Source organism: Eufriesea mexicana, unplaced genomic scaffold (genome assembly GCF_001483705.2).
Source record: "Eufriesea mexicana isolate 0111107269 unplaced genomic scaffold, ASM148370v2 scaffold7616, whole genome shotgun sequence".
Classification (NCBI taxonomy): Eukaryota; Metazoa; Arthropoda; class Insecta; order Hymenoptera; family Apidae; genus Eufriesea; species Eufriesea mexicana.
The window spans coordinates 137,293-143,292 of NW_016915410.1; the positions used below are offsets into that span (position 1 = coordinate 137,293).

At 32.1% G+C, this 6,000-nt stretch overlaps 1 long non-coding RNA gene across 1 annotated transcript; it reads left to right on the top strand.

The window, feature by feature from the left end:
* Positions 1–4,859: 4,859 nt before the first annotated feature.
* Positions 4,860–5,794, top strand: LOC108552710 (uncharacterized). The gene is made up of 3 exons (XR_001890575.1): positions 4,860–4,908; positions 5,274–5,358; positions 5,720–5,794. It is a non-coding gene; the product is annotated as an uncharacterized LOC108552710 (long non-coding RNA).
* Positions 5,795–6,000: the final 206 nt, after the last annotated feature.

Consider the following 6,000-nt stretch of genomic DNA (forward strand, 5'->3'; position numbering starts at 1 on the left):
ATTAATTGTCGAATTTTGATTTGCTATATAAAAATTCACTCGCGATACTCGTTTATTTTGCAAGATACAAATTTTGCATAATAATCATTTTGTGTGTGCAATTCGACCTTTCATAAATCTAATAAAAGTTACATTTCTTTTTTTCGTGTTGGGGAAAATTATTGATTGTTGTTTATAAAAATACATGCAAATGAGTTGCATTAATATGTTACATGTCTTCTTTCAGGTGTCATTGCTTTGTTCTGTTTCCCTAACTATTAATCCAGTAATTAAGTTTGTTGCAGATTTATTAATTTAGGATGCTTTCATATCACCACATTCTACGTCATTGAACTTATGTGAGTATGCCAAAGGCTCAGAAGTGAAATAGCTTTCATGGAGGGAAGTGACATAATAGAAAGTGAGGCCTCATTAATTTTTTTATGATCATTTCGGCCATTTTTCTTTATAATTATGTAGCTCATTATTTGTAATAATTTTACTATTTTTTTTACAGTGTATGGTGTTTGGGAAACGTTATGGTGCCAACGGAAACAGTGAGTGGTTTCAACACCCACACAGTGTCTGTTTAGTCTTCGGATTTTCATGATCAAATCCTTGGTTTCTTGTGCATACAGGATGTTTGAAATTCTCTTTTAATTTGTGATGGGAAAGTTCTGTGAAAACCCTCTAGATTTTTGATAGGTAGAGCTTTTATAAAAATTCATCTGATTTTTGATAGGATAGTGTTAAAAATATCCTTGATCTCCCTATGTTTAGATTATAGAATATCTTTAATTTCGATGTAAGTAGGGCTGATTATTTTTCTTTTAGGTTCTTTGGATCATTGAACGCTGGAAGTCACCGTGTAGTTATCTTTGGATTATTTTGGTTGTTTGGGTTTGTTTTTTCCTTTGGATATCGAATGGAAGGTGAATTGGATTTACAAATAGATAGGCTATTCTGAATTTAATGATAATTTATGGTTATACGTCTTCATGTTAAGTTCGGATTATGATAAAGCTAGTTATAAGTTACTAGTTGTAAGATCAGTGCTGGCACATTAGTCTTTTAGTTAAATAAAATTTTTAGTTTTAAGTAATATTAAGTAGTATTAAGTGGTATTGGGTTGCATGAAGTGTTGCATGAAGTAGGTAGTATTAGTAAGTAGAATATATTTAATGTTTTGGGAGATATTTCATTCTTCTTTGCTTTTTTAAATTATTTAATTGTGAACTATTCTACATTTTCAGGCTAATATGCATGTGACGTGCTGTTGTTTGAACGAAACATCACCTGTTTTCTTTTAGTTTCCTAGTTATTGATTGGTATATTTTTTATGGAAATGAAACTCTGTCATATTGAGAAATTGTAGGATAATATTATCTCACATAATTTATCTCTTTCTTCTCTGTTTAATTTGTTTTCTATTTCCAGGTTTTATTTATCTTTTATTTCCATGTTTAATTTATCTTTTATTTCTGTGTTTAATTTATCTTTTACTTCTAGGTTTAGTCTTCCGCGTCGGTTTTTTGATTAAATTCTTTTGATGTTTGATTTACACAGCGATCAAAAATTGAACGTTTTGCAAACGTGTATCAAAAGAGAAATTTATTTGTTTGTTAATTTTTATATGAAAGGAAGGGAGGTTGGGACGTGGTTAGGGCCGATTACCGCATTAATATTTTACAGCGGAAATCGATATATATGTATTTACATTAACACCTAATGATACATTCACATCAAGATTTTATATTATCTGAATCTAAAATATCGCTATTGATCTGAGTTATTTTTCAATCACTACAATAAATTTCATTTCTTCAAATCGAACAAATATATGTAAGTGTATATTCCAGTGATACATTTTCACGTTTTAAATATACGATTTTTGACTGTGATAATATTTTCTAGAGTACTGGAATTTGCTATGAAATATACTCATTAAACGATTCTGACCCTGCTACAGAATATTGAATCCAGCAAAATGCTAGCTATTGGAAGTTCCTTATGATCCCCTGACTTCTACAGTTCGACGAACGAAACTGTAAACAGTGCATAAAAACATCAATCTGCTTGAAATTTGGCCTTGACTGTGAGGCATTCCTTGCCTCCATGGAATACTTCGACGGCTATTTTGATAGTATTTGTACAACATTATTAGGTTTGTTCAACTATAACACAATTTTCTTTGCCTAAATTAAATTATCGAATATGAATTTCGCCGTATGTTATTCTGATTTACTGCATATGCTATTCGCAGGCATGTGATGCGTCAACTCTGAAAGTTTTACGAAGTTCAAATCTTCGACTTGTCGCGGGTTTTGAAAGTGGAGGGGGCAGCTAACTTTTTCGACCAATCCGCTGACAGTTAGACGACGCTGTGATACTGTAAATTTCAATGTAATATTGAAAGTAACATCGTTAGGACGCATCACGTAATGTCACGTAAGTATATTATCATGACTTCTCGTTGTATAGTACTTTTATTTTTATCGTTTTACTTTTCATACACTAGCAATTTTTGATTTAGATTTTTTTTATCACTCGATAGATCTCACTCTTCTCTAATAGAATCAGTGTTTCTTTTATCGATTTTCGCCGCTTTTTTTTCGAAATACAGTGCCGAAAGTGGAAACGTGTGACACGTCGTACTGCGTCGTTATATTTCGTGGCTTAGCTTTTTGAAATTTCGATTTTTGATTTAAATTTTTCTTTATCACTCGATAGATCTTATTCTTCTTTAATAGAATCAGTGGTTTTTTTTCGATTTTCGCCGCTTTTTTTCGAAATACAGTGCCGAAAGTGGAAACGTGTGACACGTCGTACTGCGTCGTTGCTTTTCGTGGCTTAGCTTTCTGAAATTTCGATTTTTGAATTCGATTTTTCTTTATCACTCGATAGATCTTATTCTTCTTTAATAGAATCAGTGTTTTTTTTCGATTTTCGCCGCTTTTTTTTCGAAATACAGTGCCGAAAGTGGAAACGTGTGACACGTCGTACTGCGTCGTTATCTTTCGTAGCTTAGCTTTTTGAAATTTCGATTTTTGATTTAAATTTTTCTTTATCACTCGATAGATCTTACTCGTCTTTAATAGAATCAGTGGTTTTTTTTCGATTTTCGCCGCTTTTTTTCGAAATACAGTGCCGAAAGTGGAAACGTGTGACACGTCGTACTGCGTCGTTACTTTTCGTGGCTTAGCTTTCAGAAATTTCGATTTTTGATTTCGATTTTTCTTTATCACTCGATAGGTCTTACTCTTCTTTAATAGAATCAGTGTTTTTTCTCGATTTTCACCGCTATTTTTTCGAAGTACAGTGCCGAAAGTGGAAACGTGTGACACGTCGTACTGTGTCGTTATCTTTTGTGGCTTAGTATTTTTAAATTTCGATTTTTGATTTCGATTTTTCATTATCACTCGATAGATCGCACTCTTCTCTAATAGAATCAGTGGTTGTTTTTCGATTTTCATCGCTTTTTTTCGAAATACAGTGCCGAAAATGGAAGTGTATGTCGGATCGTATTGCGTCGTTATTGCGCAGCAATTAAGATTTGAACGTTTTGCAAACGTGCATCCAAAGAGAAATTTATTTCATTGTTTGTTAATTTTTATGCGACAGATAAATGTCGTGGGGACGTAGTTAGAGACGATTTCCGTATTAATATTTTGCAACGGAATATAAATACATACTACACTTATTAATAAATTCAAATGAAGAACACGATATGATCTGAATCTAAAATGTTGTTACTGACTATTTTTTTTATTTATTTTTCAGTCACCTGATCAATCTCATTTCTTCGAATCCAAGAATTATATGTAAGTAATTATTCCTGTGGTTCATTTTTACGTTTGAAATATATCACCTTTGACTGTGATAATATTTTCCAGAATACTGGACTTCGCTAAAAAATAAGCTTATCAAAGGATTCTGCCCGTGCTACAAAATATTGAATCAAGCAAAATGCTAGCCATTGGAAGTTTCTTATGATCGCCTGACTTCTATAGTTCAACGAACGAAACTGTAAACTGCGTATAAAAATATCAATCTGCTTGAAATTTGTCCTTGACCGAGAAGCATTCTCTGCCCCTCTGGCCCCTACCCCCTGCACCGCCCAGACGATAATTGCTCGGAACAGTTTTGTTAACTCACAGTGCTGAGTAGCATTGTGTCACTGGAAATCATGGTAAGAGGACATATCGTTATGTGTATTGCATACCTGCTACGCAATACTTTGACGACTATCCTGATACTATTTGTGTATTATTAGCCTTGTTCAACGACAACACAATTTTCATTACATATATTAAATTATCGAATATAAATTTCTCTTATGTTATTCTGATTTACTACATATACTATTCGTAGACATGTGATGCGTCAACTCTGAAAGTTTTATGAAGTTCAAATCTTCGACTTGTCGCTGGTTTTGAAAGTGGAGGAGGCAGCTAGCTTTTTCGACCAATGCGCTGACAGTTAGACGATGCTGTGATATTGTAAATTTCAATCTAATATTGAAAGTGGCATCGTTTGGACGTATCACGTAATATCACGTAAGTATATTATCAGGTCTTCTTGTTGCGTAGTACTTCCAATTTTATCGTTTTAGTTTCCATATACTAGCAATAGTTTCGTTCGATTAGTAACATTTGCAATCTCGTTGCAAAATCAGATAATTTTTTAGATTCTTCTTAAAAAATATTAATGTATTTCGCTATTAGGATTATATTAGTCACATAAAACAAAATTTGACACGAAACTTCGTCGCCTTTTAATATGATTGATTATATTTTTATACATTTGATTTTGATTTCTTGTGTGCAGAGTAATCATTGATAGTGCGAATACGTTTGACGGCTACAATACCGTACGATACAGCTGTCATTAAGATAAATGGACAACGTAACTGCTGTTTATCGAAAACTGGTGATTATTCAACACATTTCTTTTATTCTGAGAATATTCGTATCACAGCATTTTCTTTTCTAATGTTGGAAACAAATAAATATCAAAGGTTCCTGTCCTTTTATCATTTATATACGATTGTTAACTTTATTCGATTAATATTTGTTTATGTAATGTCTTTTTGAACACAATGTTGGTAAAACCAAATAGATTTACAAGTTTTTCGGAATTCCATTTCACAATTTGATCGCCGGCTTTACCAACAGCTTTTACGAAAGAAATATTACCTTTTAAATTGAAATTCGGGTACGAATATTCTCCTATTTTAATATAATTTCTGATAGTTCTACACATTCATGCAGAATTTATGATTTTTGTTTTTGCAGATTATTAGTTGATTCCAAGAATTACGTAGAACGTATTGAACGCACCAACCGTCGTATTGGAGGACGAGCAGCAGACACCGTGATGGTTTGTAACCAAAGTCGTGGAATCTATGTCGGAATTTGGTAGTGGCAAACATTAATTATGTTACAAAGATAGACTTAATGTGCGTTTGTACTTTCATTTTATTCGAACATTGTTAATCTTTAATGTAATTGTTGAACATTGTTTAATTTCATATTTGATGTTGTTGTAAAATATTATGGAATATTGTGAGACTTCTTGTCGATTTCTTCATTTGGTCTTACTTGTAATATATTACTGTATTTCGGTATTAGGATTATATTGCTTATTTGTAACAGAATTGACGATCGCCTATTACCTACTGTTAACATATTTGAATTTAGCTTCGATAATTTCACTAAAATTTTTGTTTTCTTCTGCACAGGTTAATCTCTAATGAATGGAGTGGCCTCAAAGTGTAAAAGGTTCTAGGAATGAACAGCATATAGACAAATGGCCAACTTTACAGCTTTTCATTGAAAGCTGGTAATGCATAATGTATTATTATACAATAAATGTAAAAGATTTACATTATATTTCTGATGTGCCATTATTGATATTTGATACAAAATATTAAATCGTTCCACAATTTTTTAGAAACTTTTCGATAAAACTGGTAAAAAGTTAAATTGTTATATTAAATATTCGGGTTCCGAGAATTTTGTA